The following is a 24,247-nucleotide window of genomic DNA, read 5'->3' on the forward strand; positions in this document are numbered from 1 at the left end:
AAAATTAGGTAGGCAAGCAAGAGGAGGTAGACTCTATTCCAGCATTCTGTATGTGTGTGCGCATGTGCAGGAAAAACATTTTTTGAGTTAAAGACTAGATTTTGCAAAACTAGAAACTATACTTATTCCAGCTCCACAGAATGCAAGAGAGTTAAAAAATATTAATTCTACTAGAACATATTGTCCAATGTACTTAATGGAAACCATTTTCTATCTCTCTTTGAACACTAGCTGTGATTTCACTTACATATATTTGTGAGTTCTACTGCTTTGACCAGTTCCCAAGTTCACAGTAATTGTATGGACACCACAGCTATTTTTTAAATGTAATGCCTCTCAGTGGATGTGAGGGCATAAAACACAGATCAGAAATACTCAGGAACCCTTGTAGATCCTATCATATAGCAGATCACTCCCATTCAAGCAAAGGTGCAAAGACTCCTCAAAATCATATGGTAATATCTGTTTATGATTTTTATTTTTCAGTCAGTTCGATCAATCCTTCGTTGTCCTCATGGTCCTCTGGAACGAAGACTGAGTGGCTTGCATTCCTAAAGTATGACAAAACCAGGATGTAGAGACAGTCTGACCTGTTACAGGTAAAGGTCACTGATTGGTGCTAGGTGGTTATACAAATAAATTGGTTTCTCTTTTTGGCTAGGAACATACTCTGACTTCTGAGCACACAAAGTTCCGAAGTATATCAAACTACATGCCCCTACATTTTTTTTAATTTGTATTTTTCCTCAAAATTTTTCATATCTGCTTCTACTATATGTCTTTGCAACAGCCTGAGATCCCAGTTCCAGGCATGTCAGAGATTCTTGGCTCCTAAACTTAACCTCTTTAAGATGAGCCTGCTCTTACCTGAGCTATAGCACTTTATATATGTTATAGATACGAAAAATTCTGAGTGGTAAAAAAAGTGATATTATTTCTAGAAATATGTTCCAGTTAGTGTTCTGACAAGGAGCCACTGATGCACTGTAAAATATAATTTGAGAATTGTGTTGATGGAAAACTTTTTCTTCCAAATTTGTAACACAACAAAAGAGTTGGTCATGTCTGTCACGCCTTCATATTTTACATGTAAACTTATGAGCCGTAGTTACAGTAAGTTAAATAGTTAACACGATTATCTCAGGAAAGAAATACTACATTGCATAGATTTTTCTGACACATAGCAGATTTGCATTATTCCACTTTCATTTTGATATATGATATTAAAATAAAGTAGGCTGATATAAAAATCTGAAATTCTCTCTCTCTGTACATAATGGGAATAAGGAATAATCACGGTCTCTTTCTGAATGTGCTCCAGCAGCTGCCTACTCAGCAGGAGGAAGAAGTTTCGAAGTTCCAGTAACTGGTAATCGCTGATGCACAGCCCTTGCCTATCGCACCTCCACTGCATATCAAGAAATGCAAGAGTGGCTGCAGATGACATTCAAACGGGTGTTATCTCTATCTTTGGGTGTGTGTTGCATGTTCAGCTGGGGACATAACATTTGCTGAAATGTAGGAGCTTTACCTAGTAAGGATAACACGGCTTGCCTTTAGAATTCTACTTGATGTTTTATGAGTGTGTCATAAAGTCCCCTCATGGCTTTATAGGCCTTTTTAATATAAATATATTTTTTCACTCCTTCAAACCCTATACTAGGTTTTCATTTAAAAAAAAGTGATATTTAATATATATATAGTAGCAGCCACCTTCTTAGGTAAAAAGGCACCTTTTACAATCAGGAGTAGTACACCATGCATATGTAAAAGTCCATACTGCACTTTCTTTTCTAACTGATCCGACATGAAGCAGTCAAAAGTTATTTAGCAATTGACATTGACATAACTTTGCCACAAGCAACCAAAGCAATTACAAGACCTGATTTGGGTGCAGCTGAAACACCTTGATAAGAAAGCAATGAAAAATGACACATCACACAAACAGAATGGCTTCATCAGCACAACACTAAATCAACATGTATGTTTCTGACACTCCCCATTCTTCCGATAATAGAATAATCAAACTGAGAGGAGGAGTGATATCCTCAATTTTTCCTGACAGAATGGAAATGACCCAAAATAAAACAGGGCTATGCGCTGTCATTTGATTGTATTTTAACCTAGATGGTTTCAATTTAGTGCTTCATAAACCACTTCATATTTTAGTCTAGCTTGCCTATGGTTGGTATAAGAGGATCAGTTTTTTGGATTTCTCCTTCATTCTCTATAAAAACCACAGGATTCACTATGCCCATTGAAAACAGGCAGGATATCACAACAACAACAACAAACACACAAAAAAGTTTGGAAAATAGGTTATCTGATGTTCTGTGCCTTATGCAGGTATTATGTCTGAACAGTGGTAAGAGTTGAAGAGGAATGCAATATTCTGACCACTTAGGCAGAAAAGACATCTCAGTACCACAGACTTTTTTTTTCCCCGTTCATGTTGAAAGAATGAGATCTATCCCCAAGAAGGTACTTATTTATAGGACATTTCAGTTTACAGAGTAATTTGGTATTAGTTAATTTATTTCATTTTCTTAGAGTTAACCACAAGCATCCTTAGACGAGTAAGCTGATTGCGTATTTCTCAGAAGTTTAGCAGTTCTAATATTTCACTGTAATTTTCCTTTCTTTTTCACTTAACAATATCAGCAAAGTCTCTTTGATGATATATGTGGACAAAACATCTTCATGCCTGTCAAATGTTACCACATGTGACAATTCCAGGATTTATTTATTTATTTTTGTGAAGCAGTAAGTTTGTTTGTTTGTTTGTTTGTTTGTTTGTTTTTCAACACAAAAGGCAAGCCTTACTTCTTTCATTACACAAGGGACAAGCCTTACTTCTTTCAATATTTCCATATCTTTCCATGTAAAAATATCTTCCTACTTAAGCATTTCTATTACTCTATCATTATGCAGTGATATTAACTACAATAAATAATGAAAACCCTATATTAGAGAAGTAGCTTTCCAAAGCTGCGAGTGGTAGAAGCAATGCAGCATGACACTTTGAAAAGTTAACCCTTTAAGCTGCAAAGATAGTTTGATAAAACAAGAAAAATCTAAATAAATATATAGAATCTATATACTGAAGAAAAGTATTTAAAGAGAAGTGGCATGAGTGGGACGAGATATACCAAGTCATTTTAGTAAAAAAGTGAAACTTTTACAATGTCTTAATGACTTTATGACACAAATCTTCATGAAAGAATCCAAAAAATATAACACAACATTCTGACACTACAATTTTCTTTATAATGATTTTTTTACATTTTTTTTTTCTTTTTGAAATCAAGTGTGCAAGTCTTATAGGTATTTCAGTATGAAAGTGCATAATAAACACAGCACATATTTTGCTAACTATCTCTAATAAGGTATTTTCCTGTTTATTGAACAATGCTGCTATATAAAATGAGAAAATCTCCAGCCTTCTTAAAAGGAGAATAATTCTTCAAATTCAAGAACATAAGGCTTAGAAAGTGCTATAACTAAGGTTCCATAAAACTTTTAAAAGACTAATATCTGCCTTTAGAAGAAAGCAAATGTTTGATATCTCTCAGCTACTCAACCTACTGAAAATACTGATTGCAATGGGAAGCTTTAGCATCACTGTCACCTGTCTACAATAAAAGCAGCCAGGAACTATATTATCTCTAGTACTTAGTTTATTTATATGCATCCTCTTTATATTTACCTCTATATAGATAAGCAGATATTGATTTCTGCTAAAGATTCACTGACCTGAGATGGCCACTGCTTGGGCACTAAGCAATATAAATAGGAAATTGCTTCTTGATAGGTGGCTTTAGAATCTCTCTTTGCTAACAGAGAAGCCATTGTTTGTTCCCATCACTGTAGTGGGTTTATGTGGCAAGGTTTTGGTAGCAGGGGACCATAGGGGTGGCTTCTGTGAGAAGGATCTAGAAGCTGCCCCATGTTAAGTAAGGGCCTCACTACTGACCAGAGCTGAGCCAACAAGTGATGTTGTTTGCGCTTCCGTGAGAGCATATTTAAGAAAGGGAAAAAAAAAACCGCTGCGCCACACAGCAGCTGGGAGAGTGAGAGGAGTGAGGAAGAGCCTTGCAGGCGCCAAGGTCAGTGAAGAAGGAGGGGGAGAGGCGCTCCAGGCACCGGAGCAGAAGTCCCCTGTGGCCTGTGGTGAGGACCATGGTGAAACAGGTTGTTCCCCTGCAGCCCATGGAGTACCGCAGTAGAGCAGGGTTCCACGCTGCAGCCCGTGGAAGAGACCACGGTGGAGCAGGTGGACCTGCAGCAACGGAGGCTGTGGCCTGTGGAAGACCCCTGCTGGAGCAGATTCCAGGCCAGACCTGTAGCCCATGGAGAGGAGACCACGCAGGAGCAGGTGACCTGGCAGGAGCTGCTGCCCGTGGGGGATCCAGGTTGGAGCAGTTTGCTCCTGATGGATGGACCCTGTGGTACGGATACTCATATCTGGAGCAGTTCTTGAAGAGCTACTGCCTGGTGGGAAGCCCACGCCGGATCAATTCAGCAAGGACTGCATCCTGTGGGAGAGACCCCACAGCACAGGAGATGAGAGTGACCGAGAAGGAGCGGTGAAGAAGTGCTATAGACTGACCGCAACCCTCCTTCCCCTGTTCCCCTGCACCGTTCGGGGGGAGGAGGTGGAAGAGGGTGGATGGGGGGGAAGTTGCTTTTGGTTTCTTTCCTTTGTTTCTCACTTCTCTAGCTTGTTAGTAATAGGCAATAAATCTTACTATCTCCCTATGTTGAGTCTGTTTTGCCCGTCATGATAATTACTGCACGACCTCCTCATCCTTATCTCAACCCTTAAGCCCTTTTCATCGTATTTTCTCCCCATTCCTCGTTGAGGAGGGGGAGTGAGAGAGTGATTGTGGTGGAGCTTGGTCACCCACCCGAATAAAACCACCACAATCACTTAGAAGATAAATAGAAAAATTGCAGAGTCCATTACCACATATTTGTATAATAGGTCTTCTCACTTTGTTATTTGTTATTACTTTTTGTATATATATATCATTAATAAAACATTGCAGGCACTCAGTCAACTGTTTGAAAGCAGCACCTTTGATATAACATGGTACGGCCATTTTTCTTTGAGACTACTTAATAGAATTTGAAGAAAACATACTATATGTTTTAATAAAAAGTTAAAAATACTTATCATTTTCATAAGCACTTTGACAAATAAACATTAGTGATGTTATCATTATAGAGTCAGTTAGGTATTTTAATTCCTAGACTGATTATTCCTCATGATGATATTTCAAGAGAAACTTCATATTATGTGTTAAGTTATATATGTGTGTGTGTGTGTGTGTGTGTGTGTGTGTGTTCATTTGGCATGGGATTTCTTACCTAAGAACTCTGTGATGTAGTTTATATCTGTGCCTGTCACTATAGTTTCCTTCTACAGTTGATAGGGAGAAACTGACACAGGGATCCTAACATTAAATTTACATGTTTATTTTAGGGTGCAGTGAATCATTCTGTAGAAGTTCTGTTCTCCACTGATTATAAGTGGAAGCAAGCATGATTAAGTTGGATGAAGATATCTCTATGTTAGATATCTGTGCTCAGTTACATAAATTCACCCACAAATTGTTCACATACTCTATTATTCCAGAGGATTGCATAAACCAGACAAAAACATCTCCTGTCTTATTTAGTGAACAGAGGGTACCCTTGTTACTTTTCTTAAAGCAAAATTTCATCATGCATTGATATTTTAATGTATGAAAAACATTTGTAAGCACCCAGTTCACACAGCTTTCTTTAGCATATCTATATTCTTCAATAAAGCATGGTGCGGAAACTTTCAAAATATCCCTAAAGGAAACAAGAGTACATAAAGCTGGTACAGCACCAAGCCAAAAATCAAGCAAACAAAACAAACAAACAAACAAAAACAACAACCAAACAAACAAACAAAAACACCCATGTGAGGTTCCAAAAGGCATTTAGATTCATTAACATGGTGTCCTGGTTTCAATTAGGACAGAGTTAATCTTCCTCCTAGTAGCTGGTAGGGTGTGATGTTTTGGATTAGGATGAGAAGAGTGCTGATAACATGCTGATGTTTTAATTGCTGCAGAGCAGTGCTTACACCAAGCCAAGGACTTTTCAGCTTCTCGCTCTGTCCTGCCAGCGTGCAGGCTGGGGGTGCAGCAGGAGCTGGGAGGGGACAGACCCAGGACAGCTGACCCAAACTGGCCAAAGGGGTATTCCATACCATCTGACGTCATGCTAAACAATATATAGGGGTGGCTAGCCGGGGTGGGGGGGCTGGCTGCTCGGGGTTAGGCTGGGCATCGGTCAATGGGTGGTGAGCAATTGTATTGTGCATCACTTGTTTCGTACACATTATTATTATTATTATTGTTATTATTATTTTCCTGTCTTAATAAACTGTCTTTATCTCAACTCACAGGCTTCACTTTGCCGTTTCTCTCCCCCATCCCAGAGAGGGAGGAGAGAGGGTGAGCGAACGTCTGTGTGGTGTTTAGCTGCCAGCCGGGCTAAACCACAACAGTCCTTTTGGTGCCCAACGTGAGGCTCGAAGGGTTGAGATATCAACAGATTTGACCAGAGTGTGTTAAACTAAAATTGGTATAAATTAAAGAACCTGCACGAGAGATCCAGTTTTTAGGAATAAAATGGCAAGATGGACGTCATCAAATCCCAATGGATGTGATCAACAAGATAACAGCTATGTCTCCACCAACTAGCAAAAAAGAAACACAAACTTTCCTAGGTGTCGTGGGGTTTTGGAGAATGCATACTCCAAATTACAGTCTGATTGTAAACCCGCTCTACCAAGTAACCCGTAAGAAGAATGCTTTTGAATGGGGTCCTGAGCAACGACAAGCCTTTGAACAAATTAAGCAGGAAATAGTTCATGCAGTAGCCCTTGGGCCAGTCTGAAGAGGACCAGATGTAAAGAATGTGCTCTACACTGCAGCCGGGGAGAATGGCCCCACCTGGAGCCTCTGGCAGAAAGAACCTGGGGAAACTTGAGGTCAACCCCTGGGGTTTTGGAATCGGGGATACAGAGGATCTGAGGCCCGAAATACTCCAACCGAAAAGGAGATATTGGCAGCATATGAAGGAGTTCGATCTGCTTTGGAAGTGGTCGGTACTGAAGCACAGGTCCTCCTGGCACCCCGACTGCCGGTACTAGGCTGGATGTTCAAAGGAAGGGTCCCCTCTACACATCATGCAACTGATGCTACTTGGAGCAAGTGGGTTGCACTGATTACTCAGCAGGCTCGAATAGGAAACCCCAGTCGCCCAGGAGTCTTGGAAGTGATTATGGACTGGCCAGAAGGCAAATACTTTGGGATATCATCAGAGGAGGAGGTGGTCCGTGCTGAAGAAGCCCCACTGTACAACAAGCTACCAGAAAATGAGAAGAAATATGCCTTGTTCACTGATGGGTCCTGTTGTATTGTGGGAAAGCATCAGAGATGGAAAGCTGCTGTATGGAGTCCTACACGACGAGTTGCAGAAGCTGCTGAGGGAGAAGGTGAATTGAGTCAGTTTGCAGAAGTGAAAGCCATTCAGCTGGCTTTAGATATTACTGAACACATGGTCCTAAATAACTTTGATGTCTAGAAGCAGTTTTGATGAATTTGTATTCAATTCCCTACCAGCACAACTATACCGCTTCCAGTTCTGGAGCAAGAGTAGTCAGTGATACTTTGCAGTACCCAGCTCCATTCTTAACTGTATGACATAAGAAAGATAGGTGACAAATAAGCATAGCAAAACTGTCCATTGCACTGAGACCAAACAGCAGTTGAATGTTTCAAGTAATACAGTCTGTATTCATAAAGCCTTTCTATTGTCTTAAAATCAAAACTCACAAATTATAGTTCTATACTTTTATTCCCTCTATATTTATCTCCTCTTAGAAATAGTTGAGAGAACAAGTTTTCAACTGGAATTTCTTCAGCTAGAAAACTCATGGTGCTGTGTCAGGATCTGTCCAAAGAATATAATCCAAAAGGGAGAAAAAAATGGATTCCTCTGTTATTATGAAACCGTCAGTTAGTATAATTCAACTATAACTCTAAAAAGTTTAACTGCTTATGGATGGAAAAGGATCAGATAGGACTGTGCTACAGAACGAGAAGAAAGGCATAGGTTGAGTGACAGGAAAGAGTGTGATTCCTCTGCTTTGCTCTTCACTTTATTATTATAACGGTATGATATGTGTATTATCAATGTACCTCTAGAGAGAAGTTTATTTATGCACCATATAAATTACATTCAACACACGTATGTACACATATGTATACACTCTACGTCTATATACACAATATGCATAAGCCAGGCCTTACCTATTTCTTATTCATACAGACAATCACTTTTTCTTACAAGGACACACACTTGTGCTCATGTCCATCACAAGTCAAAAGTATGCTAAGAAAGATACAATAAGATTCTCCTCATTAAATAAAAAGCTAAACTTTGTAAATCTGTTCTATAAAATCACTGAAGTTTTCTCTATATTATACAATTCCAAATTTAATTTGAACTGAGCAATCTGTATAAGCAGATTTACAGAGATGTTTGTGCACTCAAAAATTACTGGAAAATCTATATATGAGAACAATTAGGAAGAATATTTTCTCAGAATAAGTAACAAATAATTTTGACAAGGAGAAATTAATTAAAATTCATAAATTCATGCTTTTATATTTCATTAAAAGATTTTTCTTCTTAATATCATTACATTCAAAAAACAAAAAAGCAAAAAAAAACCCAACCAACAAACAACAACAACAAAAATCACAAAATAAACAAAACAAAATAAACCAAGAAAAAAAATATTGTAGTAGATATTTAGACATTTGACCTGGAAATCCTCACAGAAATATTGTACAATTAAGGCCTGCATGAACTTCATTGTAAGTCTGCTTAAAGGCTTTAATTACTTCTAGTAATTTTCTAGTTTCTTTTGAAAAGTTTATTAAATCTATTTAGATATTTCAAGAGTACATCTATTTTCCAGTATCTTAATTTATTGGATATACAATCACTTGACACTCCCTGTGCCCAGAGTGACTTTGAACATCATCTCAAGAGAAAAAGCCAAGAAGATTTCCATGAGAATCTGTCTTGGAAAAAATAGACTCAGTGTTAAAACTCCATGTTTTATCAAGTGAAGCAATATACCTATTTGTGGAAAGGCCAAGGAAACCCTCCCCTCTGTATTTGCCTCTGAAAACTCTTAGATCAGAAAAAGGGAAACTCTTATCTCGGAAAGCTGATTTGTCCACTACTCTCTCTTATTGTGTTTGGTCTGTGTTTTTATTAGCTAAATGCCATTTGATCATTGATCCAACATTTACAGTCTCTTTAACTTTTATTTCCTATTGGAATTTCATGATTTAAATATTTATTTAGCTGCATCAGGGTTACAAATGAAAACCACATAGAACAGGTATAAACTGAAAGTCATCTGCATAAATATCTTTGTTTGTTTGTTTGTTTGTTTTAAATCAAAGTAATATGACAGTGAATCTTCAATTGTACATAAATTTGAAGTGAATTCATTATTTTCAAGATTTATAATATTCTTTATAGTTTTCATGCAAAACAAATAATTAGGTCAGTGGCATTTCTACAGTTAAAAAAGTTTGAGTGAAAAAAAAAAAAAAAAGATAAAGGTTATGCAGGCTTCACCTTCACTAATTAAGCTTTCCAGAATGTAGGTCCATGTGTTGGTTTGTCGTGTTGGTTTGTCATGTTTTTTTACCCATCCCTTTCCACTGACCTAAGAAGTATCTTCGGAGGATCATCCCACCCCTTATCAAGTAGATGAGTCACTCCCTTGAGCCTATAGGCAGCCTATAGGTTTCCAGTGCTACATGAGAGGTCCTTCAGTACCTAAAATAGTAAATATGATCCATAATCTATACAAACACCACGAAGAGATACCTGGTATGAGAGTGGGTATCAGGTGACATACTATGGGGCATTGGATCTTATGATTAGGCAACTGAATTAACCCTCGATTTTCATTAACTATGACGTAACTTGGACACCTTATTCAAATATTTGTATTTACATTTAGATACCTCCATCCAGTCCAGGATAGTGCAAGGTTTATAAAAGCAGGCTGCATTGTCATAGAGGTGCATAAATAGCAGCATTCCACCAGAGCACCAGAGCTCTATCAGTATGTTTTGTCTCTAAAAAATAATTTTTTGGTTTGTGTTGTGCATTAGTAGCATATTATTCAACTCACAGAACATACAACAAGTCTGACTGGACTTTGTCTACTGCAATAGATTTTGGATGATCTCAAAATAAGAAAAAAAAAAACAAACAAAAAACCAGTAGTGTTATACAACCTTCACTTTTATGCATTCTTAGGTAAGGTGAAGTCTGAGGGAAAACATACTTTGGATTTCCTTTTATACTCACTTTCAATAAAACTCAAAGCTTTAATTTGCAGACAGAATTTAATTTACAAGGCATAGAATTTTTCCCAAGGTTTATGAACAATCTGGTATTGTGATATCAAAACTCTAATATATTGCTTCATTCAGGACTAGCATTTATGCTAAACAATATAACTCATATATGTTTAAATTTAGTCTTGTGGAAGGAAGGTGGGCTGTGACTCTAAGTGAATAACAAATGATACCATTCAAGTATCACGGTAAAGAGCATATTCACAAAATATGATTTGATCTGCATTAGCAAAGCACATAATAACAACGTTCTACAGCTTCTATAATTTTTCAATCTACAGTGTAACTGGATATAACAAGAAAGGTCGAATATGTAGTCATTTATTGTCCTTAACAAGAATGATATAGCAGCTGTAAGGTCTCATCAACCTAAATACCCATGACATTTCCATTTGAGTCCAGGCAGTATAAAGGCAAATGCTGATTAAATTAAAAGCCTACCATTATTTAGAGCACATGCTTTTAATCTGAATAAAGAGGTCATACAGAACCATCCCAAACCGTACTTAGTGATATATTAATCACATATACATCATTATCTCCTTATCATATTCAGCATCTGTCTCTTGTATTTCTTTCTTTGTAATCCAAAAATCACTACACCTTTCTTACTCCAAAATAAGAAGATACACCCTCCTGCAAAACTCTTTCAAAAAGAGATGAAGGATGCTCCTATGTGTACTATTTCAAACAGGTTTAGAAAGTACACAGTTCTGTGAAGGTTTTTTTTTTTTTGCAACCAGATTAGTTGACATTAGACTATATCTTATAATAAAATTGAATCCTGGAGTGCATATTTTAAATACTTATTTCCTGATTTAGAAAGCATGTCATTAACTCAGAGTTTATTGAAAGTATAGTATTAGGAAATAAAATCTGACTTCCACATTTTATGTAATTCAGAACTCAGTTTAATCCTGATTTTTGTGAGGCAGATACTTTTACTGCAGTTTTAAAATATTTTATTTTCAAATTTATCTCTGTAATTTATTTATGAAGCCTTCTGCATGATGTTTCATGTTGATATCCTATGACATTCATGAGTTGTAACAGAGACCCAATAGAGCATCATTCCTGGAATGATAGAAAAGTCTGTCATTAGAATATATCTTGCTTTTCCTTAAGATTCTGTATTGCTTTACATAGTCTGAGAAAAAGTCAGAGCTGCTGAATGACAGTGTTTCACCTTTTGTTTGGCTTAGTTAGCAAAAACATCCCAAATGAATGAAATTATACCAAAGAGGGAATGTCTTATTTCAGTTAAAAACATTGAAGACCCTAAGTTAGTCACATTAGAAATATTTTCCCTAATGCTATTAAAAGTTCTTTCCATTTTAGAATCTTTTTGCAAACAAATCTTTAAACTTAGACTGTGTGCTAACTTCCTACTTGGCTGAAAGCAAAAGAGCAATAAATACTTTAAGACTTTAATCATTTCCAGTCCTCTTAAAGTACCAATTAACATATTAATGCAATGGTTCATTGGTCTTATCCAAGAAGTTAAACCTCTAAATGACTTTATAAAAAGCTTTTATTACATGACTATGTGAAGACTGGTGTGACTTCCAAAAGAGCTGGGAGAGAAGAAGGAAATATACAAATCCTACATTTGATACATTTGTTCAGTCAAATCATTTCAAAGGTATAATGTTTTTCTGTAATTAGTCGTGCAATTAAAACTTGATCTATATACTGAAATTTACATTTGACTTCATAATTATGTTATAATCTGTTAGTATCCTACTCAGAAAAATAATGTAATTAATGTATACATACACTCATACTTCTGTGTGCCTAAAAACATTTAATATATATATATATATATTTAATGAAAAAAGGCAAGCAAACAACAACTGTACTTGCCCAGATCTGTTGGGCAAGAGGTTTTAATGGTACATGAGCTCAGCACTAGAAAATTAAAAGGGTGGGGATAAGAGAGAACCACTGTCAATTTCCTGATTTACTGACCAACAAAAAATGTCTGCAGTGCCTATAGAGAACTCTATGAGAGTTCCATAAACCCTTAAAATACAGAAATCCCCAGTAAATTAAAGTCTTTGAAACTTGGTTGTCTCTGGTCACACTCATAAATCTACACGTCACCATTACCCCACATGCAGGAAGACAGCTGGCCAGTTTTCTGTGCACAGCTATGATTTAGAACAGAACAGAACAGAACAGAACAGAACAGAACAGAATAGAATAGAATAGAGCAGAAATGTTCAGTTGGAAATGATCTACAAAATCTCATCAAGTCCAACTGCCTGACCTCTTCAGGGTTAACGGAAAGACAAAGCATGTTATTGATGGCATTGTCCAAATGCCTCTTGAACAGTGACAGGCATGGGGCATCAACCACCTCACTAGAAAGCCTGTTCCAGTGTTTGACCACCCTCACAGTAAACAAACTTTTCCTAAAGTCCAGTCTGAACCTCCCCTGGTGCAACTTTGTGCCATTCCCTCACATTCTATCATTGGTTACCAGAGAGAAGAGGACAGCATCCCCCTCTCTACTTCCCCTCCTCAGGAAGTTGTAGAGAGCAATGAGGTCACTTCTTAGCCTCCTTTTCTCCAGACTAGACAATCCAAGTGTAGGTTGTTCTCCTTGGACATGCCTTCCAGACCTTTTACCAGCTTTGTTGCTCTCCTTTGGAGGGCATCCTTAATATCCTTTTTATATTGCAGAGCCCAGAACTACATGCAATATTCAAGGTGAAACTGCTCCAATGCTAAATATAGTGGGAGAATTACCTCTTTTGACTGGCTGGCTATGCCATGTTTACTGCATCCAAAAATGCAGTTTGCTCTCATGGCTGCCAGGGCACACTGCTGACTCGTGTTGAGCCTGTTGTCAGCTGGCACCCTCAGATCCCTTTCTGCTCCAGCCACTCATCTTCCAGTCTGTACCTGTGTCCAGCGTTACTCTGCCCCAGGTGCAGAACCCGGCATTTTCCTTTGTTGAGATTCATGCCATTACTAATTGCCCAGTGCTCCAGTCTAACTAGACCTCTCTGCAAGGCCTCTTTTCCCTCCAGAGAGTCAACAGCACTTCCCAGTTTAGTGTCATCAGCAAATTGCTGAGGATGCACTCCATTCTGGCATCCAGATCATTGATAAAAATTTCAAATGGAACAGGACCTAGAGTGACCACACACAGAAGTCCCCCATAAAAGTCTTTTTTTTTTTTTTGGCCAGATCCAAGGGCTTTTTGGTATCATTCAGTACTACAAAGCTATGCATAGGAGAGTCTGTAACCTCTGCAGGTTTTTCAGCTGCATCGTAAGGTTTATGTCCCAAGTTACAAAGGAGCCATCAGGAACAGCGATGATATCTGTATGCAAGAAATTTCCCAGTGAACATGTTGTACTGTAGATAGTACACAATGCTGTTTCAATCACAGTATGCTCATTTCTATGGTGAGTACATGTTAGCAATACAAAAGAGTAAAGGTGTCTGTAGATGCTCCACGCTCAAATCTTTAGCATTCATCTCATGCATTAAGGGAAAAGATGTACTAAAGAGAGGGAATTTATCTTAACATCCATGTAGCTGCAGGTTATAAAATAAAGCTAGTCTGATGCTGAAATTGTAGAAGTTCCTTTTAAAGTCATACAAACATAACAGGATTTCTCCTGTGTGGAAACACATGATTCTGCCCTGAGTCTGTTGTCTGTCTTCTTTATCCCCCCCCCCCCCCCCTTTTTTTTTTTTTTTTTTTTGGCCATTCGTGTTTGAGAAACTTGTGAGGCAAAACAGGGTGCTCATACAGTTCCCCATTCTCAGCAAAGGAGAACATAGACTTGTAGTTGTAGGAAATAGAGTAGGTCTACAATATTTATCTTTTAATACACATATCACAGATACTGAAATAGTGTAGATCACAAATCATGCCTATGGAGGAAAATAACTATTACAATGAATGAAAACATGTTCAGGTAGAGCATTATAGAACACACACAATTCAAAAAAAGTTTCTTGTCACTAACTTTCCACTGATATAAAACCAATGACATATTCATTTTTTTTGCAATTTATAATGTTTTCAAATAGAAGTACACCATAAGCATATGTATACTGCCATTGTCAGACTGCTGCAGAAATTTCACTTTGCCTTTTACTATTTTTTTTTCTCATTCCTTTAAAAGAAACAAGCAGGTCTGCCTCATTTGTTTGTTCTTTTATTGAGTGGACTTCTTATTTTCATTGAAAGATATCGTCTTAGATAAATACAGCTTTGCAAAGTGAAAAAAACTGTATTTTCAAATTGATGAAAAACAACAGAATGGATACAGTCTGCTCTAAGGATTGTTATAGCTCATATGAGTCTACTGAAAACAAAAAATATCTACCGGGACTTGTATGAATTTGGAAATGGAGAAGGCTTTGTGGGTTACTGTCCTGGTTTCAGTTAGGATAGAGTTAATTTTCCTCCTAGTAGCTGGTAGGGTGCTATGAGGATGAGAAGAGTGCTAGGATGATAAGAGCACTGATAACATGCTGATGTTTTAATTGCTGCAGAGCAGTGCTTGCACCAAGCCAAGGACTTTTCAGCTTCTCGCTCTGTCCTGCCAGCGAGCAGGCTAGGGGTGCAGCAAGAGCTGGGAGGGGACAGACCCAGGACAGCTGACCCAAAGGGACCAAAAGGGTATTCCATACCATCTGACGTCATGCTGAACAATATATAGGGGTGGCTAGCCGGGGTGGGGGGCCGGCTGCTCGGGGTTAGGCTGGGCATCGGTCAATGGGTGGTGAGCAATTGCATTGTGCGTCACTTGTTTCGTACACATTATTATTAGTAGTACTATTATCATTATTATTATTTTCCTTTCTTTTCTGTCCTAATAAACTGTCTTTATCTCAACTCACAGGCTTCACTTTCCCGTTTCTCTCCCCCATCCCAGAGAGGGAGGGGGGAGGGTGAACAAACAGCTGTGTGGTGTTGAGCTGCTGACCGGGTTAAACCACAGCAGTTACCAAATTCAGCTAGTTTTTCTACTCTGATTATGTCTCTACTAGGTTTTATAAAGAACATTGTATTATTAGTCCTTAAGATATTACAGCCACAAAAATGTGCACATATCATATAAATGCATGTAGATACAGTTAGGTATAGTAAGCATGTGATGCACATAAATAGTATGGAGCTCCACAGTCTGAACTTGTGGTTGGAATTAAACCACAGCAGAATCAAACCATTCTGGTAAGAACAATCAAACTTCATCTGCTGAAGGGCATGCAAGTACTTGTAGTAGGGATGTGCGTGATGTGACTGACAGAGGGACTAGCTGTGAGACAAAGGAAGATGGCCAGCTGGGGCTGCTGAAGCAGCCATAAACAGCCCTCTGAGGATAGGTTTAAGGGCATAAATAAAGGGTCAAGCAAGTTTTATGTTTAGACAGCAGATTTTTATTTTTATTTTTTTATTTGCATTTTTCATACTGTTGTTTCTTTAAGCATTTTAACTCATCTATTATGTTTTGTGTCACTCTTGCAGTGTAGAGTCAGTGAAGCAGGGTTATCTTCATACCCCCTGCTTGTACAGGACCTTATGTTATTTGGTTCTATTTACCATTAGACTGATAGTGCAAAGTTTCTGAAAATGCATTTATTTACTACTAAAAATGACTGCTATAAAGCCTCTGGATTAACAGGTAGTAGCACTGTTCTTTCCTTCATGGCATAAAAGTGGCTACATTTATTTTATTGGATCACACTTCTATCAAATTAAAGACTATGAAAATAAATGTGAAAAAAAAAAAAGGATGCTGGATTGCATATGCTAGAGTGAGTGTAAGGGGCAAGATTGCTTTAAGTCACTTGACTTTTAAATTTGTGAGGTCACACTGCACACACAAAAACCCCTGTTCTTTCTTCTTGTCTGAGTAAGTCTCACTCAGAAGCTCTTTTTCTGTTTACCAACCCATTGCCTTTAATTTTGCTGTTTCTGGGGGAAAAAAAGAAGTACAGAAGTTTGTAATTTCCCATAAAGAACTATTTAACATGTCAAAAGCCTCTGGTCAAAGCTATCCTTCATTTCATGTTGTCTAGGCATATACATGTCTCCATTTTCCACTAGGTGATATATTTTCAAGGAAAACTGCTTGATTCTATGTAAATTTACTACATCTGCATTGATCTATTCTCAAGGTCATGTTGATTCTGTCAGACTCAGAGAACTATTGGTAAAAAAAAGGCTGACTGTAGGAAGAAAGAAAGGGATGCATTCAAAAGGGAAAGTTAGAAGAAAAAATGGTAAGTGGGTTTTCAAATTATCCAGTCACATCTACAATCAAAAATCTTTGTAGCTGTCAGAATGTGTTGTTTTAAGCTTTCTCACAATGTAGATTACTATGAACATTTGATTCTTAATCTTCTGTACAAATTTGATTGGACAAGGCCTTTCAATTCTGTCCTTTCTGTCTCATTGTTCATGTGCATATAGGCACATACCTATAAAGAGACAGCACAAAAGAAACTGAACACTAGCTGAGTACATAAGCATCCTTTCTCTCTCTTTTTTTTTTTTTGATAGTGTGAAAAAAGGAAATCTGTTTCCATCAATATTTAACATTGCTAAATGTCTTTGAATTAGGTAAAAAGTGAGAAGGCTGAAACTAAAGACTTCCCTGTGATGGAATTTAAAGAGACCAGGTGATGAAGCAAAACATAATGCCATTTGGGGACCTGGGGGGGATGGCATGTCTCGATATAGCCAAGACATAAAAATAATTAAGATGGTGTTACATTTTCCATGGGAGAAAATAGATTGGGGGGCGTGGGGGGTGGGGTGGGCAGGGGCGGGGATTGTGGATCAGTACTGTTAATGCTTTTAAAACATACCCTTATTAGCACAGCAGTATATACTACAGGTTAGTGGCAAGATGTGCTTTTAAGCAGCACTGAGATATAATCAGAGATATAGATTTCACCGTAAACTTCTTACATTTCCTCCACAGGCACACATCTTTTTACTGATGCTAATGGATAGTGCAGTAAAATTATATTTTCTCTCCCTCTTCTTCTTTGTCTAAGTACTACTAAGAGGTGCTGGATTTCTCCTAGTAGGGAGGAAAAAAAGCCATTATAATGAATGGACTAAATTTTCATCATCTGATTTTATTTTATTTTATTTTTTATTTTCTTGAAAGGATATGGTTTTGGCAATGATTAAAAACATTTATAACAGGAAAGCATAGTTAGTGAGCATTTGTATTCATTGGTAAACAGAAAGTTGAGTATCACGAAAATGTAGATGTATTTTCTACATGTAAACATAGAACTACATCACATATTTTCCTTATGTTTATATATACCAGTGATGCTTTTTAAATACATTATGTGGAAGTGATTTATATGAACATAAAAAAACATCAGTATCGAATAGGACTTGTCAGAGAACATATCCTGCCTTTTCTGGAGATAAACATACATTTCTATGAAGAAATCACACGGTTAGTCTGTGGCCATTTATGTCACTGCATAAATATAAGCTCTTGGCATCAAAAAGGGAACTCACAAATTAAGTAGAAAATAAGACAGTTAATTGCTACTTTGCACAGGTGAGAAAGATGTGCATTGGATAATGTTACAGCAAACTTACTATATCACTCTTATTTTTACTGTACATATCTCCATTGATGGCACCATAAAATTGGTATTTCAGAAAGTCATAAGAAGCAATATGGCAGACAACTTAAAAATACTCATATGGTGACTTTCTAATTTTCTGTAATGCAAGTGGTAGCTTTTAAAATTGATAGGTGGAGTTATGTATCTGTAGAATTTCATGTATCAACTAAACACTTTCTACTTCCATTTATGATAAATAGTACTATACAGACTACTGAAAACAGCACTTCACTGTCTATATTGTTCCATCCCAATTGACAAGACAAAATTCCAGAAGCCATGTAAAAGCTGTGATTCCAAAGACATTCAGTAGAAAACCTTGCATATTCTAAAACTAGCCAGCAAATACATTCAAGTGAACCAATAGCACCCATGGGAAAAGTATTGGGTTTACACCACCACTGACCTCATTCATCACTTCCTGACAGTGGCCTAGATAAAGTTTGCAGTTTTTCCTGTAGATGCTGCTTTGTGAAGTGTAAATGCACCAGGTGCAGTGACTCAATTTCTGACTAATACATTCTTTCAAACCAACATTTAAAAGTATATCACTCTCACTAATTGTATGTGAAGTCTATGAAAAATCGTGTGAAGAAGGATATGATTTACATATGAGATTACTTGGTTTTGGATACATAGCATATGATTATATGGTTTCATTATACATTTTATCTGTATTTTGTTCTAGATTTTTGCCCCAAGAGCTTATTCTAACTATTCAATCAGTGTGCTCCTGGGTGCTCTGATTTATTTATTTATTTATTTTCAGGTACTTACAGTATTTAATAACTTGGATGTCACCATCAACTGTACTATAACAACTGTATAAACTGTGTAACTGCATATTTACAAATGGATGCTGAGAAAGAGAACAAAATGTATTTCCCAGCATCTTTGTTCAGTTTCCTGGAACAGCTACAATACAGACTGACAGTAGCAAAGTTTTCGCCTTTTTCTCTTACCTCCTTATCACCCCAGAAATTACTAATAGGTTATTCCATAGTTCCTTATGTAGGTGGAATGAAGTCCTGCCCCCACAGAAACATTTAACAGCAATGATTATAATCATATTCTTATGTTAATGCCCACCATGATGGCATCTGAGTACTCTCCAAAGATTCAACTTGACATATGACAAGAAGTATAGCTTCCACTTTGCTGACTGAATATCTGAATATTTTTAACTCCCTTTCTCTTCTCGTTGTTCCTTTTTATTTCTATTTCCTACATATTTATATTTAGAATGTTTTAAAGGAATAAAAATAGAAGAGAACTCTATCCAATTTACAAGGATATCTTTGCACATAAATGTTCTCCATGCACAACTGAAAACACTAAAAGCATAAAAAAATGTGACTGCAGAGGATATACAGGCACCTTGCCAAACAGAATGTATTCAGCCAGAGGTGAGCTCATGCATGTGTTATAATTTTAGCATGTTTAACCACTAACTGTAGCTAAGGGTAGATAATCAGATACTTTTTTAAAATTATTATTCTTTTTATTTATTTATTTATTTATTTATTTATTTATTTATTCTGAAGACGTGTGAATGCAAAGCTTGGAGTATGAAATAAGCTGAGACTTGCTCTCTGTTATACCTTCTTGCCTCCTCTGTATTCTTTCAGTACTGAATCATACTCAGCACAGATTATATGCATGTCTGCTTCCCGTCTATGGGAAGCTATCTGCTACAACCTAGGTAGTTCTAGAGTGAAAGATAACGTAAAATATTAGCTACATTTTCTTCATAATTCTGCCATAGAAGAAAATGAAGATGGAAAGTGTAGCCTGACTCCTGACTGCACAGTTTCTCCTTTGGAAAAATATGAACTGTGTTCCTATTTCTCCATTTCTATGTAGCTTTGGCCACATCTCCTCCACTACATTGTGCAAACATTTCTGAAATCTGAACCATCGCTATGCCAGAACTGCTGTTCTTGAAAAGCTACATCCTGAAAATCAGCACAAACTGAATATACGTGAGCCATATTCTGAAACCAGTGAAAGACAAGAACATTTCCTTTGGGGACAATGTTTTTTTTTTTTCTTTTTTTTCTTTTTTTTCTCCCTCCTGAAAATCTTCAGAATATATTTTAGTATATTCTAGTTTGAACTGAGTATTCCCAAAAAACTTTAATATGATGTCACTGGGTTTGTTCATCTTTGCTACATAGCAGGGTTACAGAATGATACCATAATTTTGTTTCCAAACTCTTTGGTCCTGGGGTATATTCTTTATATTTTTTTTTTGTTGTTCTTTTCTGTTTCTTTTCAAGTTAATTTGTGTTCAGTTTCATTTGAACATGGGGTAGTACCAGAAAACAAACAACAACAACAACAACAAAGATATTTTATTATTTAATTTCATTTTGCAAAATATTTTTTCCCAATAAGTACATCTAGAAATGCATCACTTTTGCCTAAATAGTCATGATTCATGCAACATTTCTCCTATGTAACTTCTATTTTTGTTTCGGTTATTCAAAGCCCTGTTAATCAGACTTTTTAAGAAATTATCTAATTTCACAACTGTCTGTCCTGACATCTGCTTTTTCTGAACTGCTAAGATAGGAAGCTGCATAGCTCTTTGTACATTCATATATCCAATTGGAGCTAGCACTTTTTGTCTTCTTCAAACATTGAGGAAGTTCATATAGCTATTAAACTCATCATGAAATGATAAAATATTTTTTCTTGCTCTCATCTATTTTTTTTTTTGCAAGGTATAAGACTTTAGAATGCTTGAACAGTAGTAGAAGGATACTTCTTCAATATACTGCATGATACTGAACTGTTACATCTAAAATAAATATTAAGTTAATGAAAAAAGTGCCCAGCAAAAAATACTAAAAGAATCTCAGTAAAACTCACGTATGATCGCTATCATAACTAGAAGGTTATAAATCCTTTCTATAATTAAATTACCTTTGAAAACTGAACTGTAAATTTTAGTTTTCATAACATTAACTAAGGATTTCTTATATGGATATGCGTATACTGAAATGAATCACCCCTTTCAAAACTTCATTTCTGTGTAAGGTTCAAATTTCAAGGAGACCTTGAACTTTGTTACACCTTGATTAACCACACCTGCTTGGATTAACCTCTGTTAATTATACGTGTTTATAACTGGTGGTAGACAGACTGATCATGCAGGGTTCACTTTCAATGCGTATGGAAAGACTGGAACATCCTGAGTGCTTTCATTATGAAACACGTACATTACTATTTTTACACTAGATTATATCTGATTAGTAGATATAACAGTAAAAAAATACAAATAGTCACTCTCCACAGCTCCATTCTAAGGCCAGTTCTGTTTGAAATTTGTATCAACGACCTGGATGCTGGAGTGAAGTTCATCTTCAGCAATTTGCTGATGACACTAAACTGGGAGGTGCTGTTGAGTACAAAAGCTAACAACTCTTAAAAGCATTGCATCAGACTCTAATTAACACAGGACATGATACACTGTTGCTCCCGTGGCCTCTCCAGCCCCACTTTGGGCACCAAAAAGGACTGTTGTGGTTTAACCCAGCCGGCAGCTAAGCACAACTCACCCTCCCCCCTCCCTCTCTGGGATGGGGGAGAGAAATGGGAAAATGAAGCCCGTAGGTTGAGATAAAAACAGTTTATTAAGACAGGAAAATAATAATAATAATAATAATAGTACTACTAATAATAATGTGTATGAAACAAGTGATGCACAATGCAATTGCCTACCACCTGCTGACTGATGCCCAGCCTAACCCCGAGCAGCCAGCCCCTCCATCCCAGCTAGCCACCCCTATATACTGTTTAGCATGACGTCAGATGGTATGGAATACCCCTTTGGCCAGTTTGGGTCGGCTGTCCTGGGTCTATCCCCTCCCAGCTCCTGCTGCACCCCCAGCCTACCCACTGGCAGGACAGAGCGAGAAGCTGAAAAGTCCTTGGCTTGGTGTAAGCACTGCTCTGCGACAATTAAAACATCAGCATGTTATCAGCGCTCTTCCCATCCTAATCCAAAACATAGCACCCTACCAGCTACTAGCAGGAGAATTAACTCTATCCTAGCTGAAACCAGGACAATTACATTTACTGGTTTCTCTCACTGCTCTTAACAGGTCCTAAAATAAGAGGAAATTCATGCTTATACTATTTGAAGACATACCAATCACTATGTATTACATGTTTTTTGCTACTGCATAACAACAATTTTTTCAGTTAAATTGAAGACTTTGTTCTTTAAAGCTATCACTTATGGTCTCAGGAGCATGAGGTTCACCAAAAAATGTAGTAGGGTTTGGGTTGGTGGGAGAGGAACCTCACACAGTAATTGAATTCAGTGTGGATTGCACTTCTGGTGCATCTATGACTGCATCCTGATTTCTGGTCCTCTGTTTAGAAAAACATTTCTAAATTCAATAGGAGGATAGAAATGTGTGGTGGTTTTACCTTGCTAGGCAGCTGAACTCCACCACAACTGCTCTCTCACTGCCTCTCCTCAGAAGAGGAGGGAAAGAAGAAAAGGAAAGAAACAACTCACGGGTTGAGATAAGGATAATTTAATTAAAGGAAAAAAATATTATTATTTTATTTTATTATTTTATTTCTTTTTATTATTGTTTTATTATTTATATTTATATTTGTATTTATTTATTATTCATTATTTATTATTTATATTTATTTTTATTATTATGTTATTTCTTTTATTATTTTATAATTTTATAATTATACTATTATTTAAACAATTAATATGGTATGGACAATATGGTATGGAATATAACAATATAATATGGAATATCCTTTTGGTTGGTTTAGGTCAGCTGCCCTGGTGATATTCCTTCCTCACTTTTTGCCCACCCCCAGCCTGCTGGCTCTGGGGGGGTTAGAGAGAGTCCTGATGCTGTGCCAGTATTGCTCAGCAGTAGACACAACACTGGTGTGATACCACTGCTGTTCTAGCTACAAGTGCAAAGCGCAGCACTGTATGGGCTGCTGCAGGGAAAGTTAACATTGCAGACAGACCCAGTACAAAATGAAGACACAGGGCTGAGATATTATTCTTTACAATAATAAAAGATAATGATTTCTTGCATTTGTTAGAGCTTAAAGTATAATCTGCAGTAAGAGTAGGAAATATGGTTGTTAAAAATTCCTTCTACTCAGAAACTTAGACAGTGATTCCACAAGTTGAATTCGTACTTCTTGATTACTTTTCAACAGCTCAGATTTATGAGTGATACCCAAGTCATGTCAGGTACCAACTTTGCATCTTAAGAGGTAAAACATGCCAAGAGACATAATACATACATTGAACCCTTTTGCTTGCAGCTAAACCCTCTTCTCACTACAATAGCTAGGATTTACAATCCTTTCAATAATTTCTAAACCATGCTAATAACCAGATCCTTCAAAAGACAGTTTCCATACATAACAGTAGCAACATAAATGCATGGGCAGTACCAAATGATGATGATACTGCTGCCAGCTTACTTGAAACGTCAGTTCACGAGTGTTGTACAACAACTTCAAAAACAATAAAAGTGTGGACTGAAAAGCAAGAAAAAATCAAACAACTAAACATAATACACAAACTTTTTTTTTCTCTGATTCCAGCTAGAGATGCTCATAAAAATATCATATGCCAAACCATTTAAGGTCTATCTTCATATACTAGGAATGGAAATATTAGAGTCTAGTGACATCCTATATTCCTCTCTTGGCACATGCAATATGACAATGTAGTTAATCCTTATTATTTCACTGAGATTAGGATTTTGATCTTCTTATTTGAGTGATATGAAAAGAAAAATAATAACAAATTACATTTGAACAAGTTGCAGCTACTGGCAGTGATATTGAAAAGAGTTTTGTAGAACTGAACTACAATTTTAGTAACAGGTTTCTTCTGAGTCACATAAACACTTGACTTTCACAGCCAGTAATTTGTATAATCTTCAAACTGCCAGTAATGTTTTTACTTGGTTTTCTGGGTGTGAACCCTACAGTTTATTTACACTTTTTGTCTCAGTGAAAGCATGTGACTAACACAAAGTAATTGTAGAGAGAAGGAATGCAGCATTATTTATTTTTTTAATTGCTCCTCACATTTCCATATTCTGTGTTAGCTTCCT

At 36.9% G+C, this 24,247-nt stretch overlaps 1 protein-coding gene and 1 long non-coding RNA gene across 7 annotated transcripts in view; one reads left to right on the forward strand and one right to left on the reverse strand.

The window, feature by feature from the left end:
- LOC310888141 overlaps positions 1 to 5,964 on the forward strand; it is a 75,140-nt gene extending 69,176 nt beyond the window's left edge. For 3 of the 5 annotated variants that reach the window (XR_014575835.1, XR_014575836.1, XR_014575837.1), the window contains one exon: positions 487 to 5,964. This is a non-coding gene — a long non-coding RNA (uncharacterized lncRNA). The remainder of the gene's footprint in view (positions 1 to 486) is intronic. The other 2 variants (XR_014575833.1, XR_014575834.1) reach the window with 2 other exon arrangements.
- The window catches only part of GPC6 (glypican 6), an 823,519-nt gene that overhangs the window by 483,443 nt on the left and 315,829 nt on the right, over positions 1 to 24,247 (reverse strand). The window lies entirely within an intron of this gene.

Source organism: Anser anser (assembly GCF_964211835.1).
Source record: "Anser anser genome assembly, chromosome: 1".
NCBI classification, from domain to species: domain Eukaryota; kingdom Metazoa; phylum Chordata; class Aves; order Anseriformes; family Anatidae; genus Anser; species Anser anser.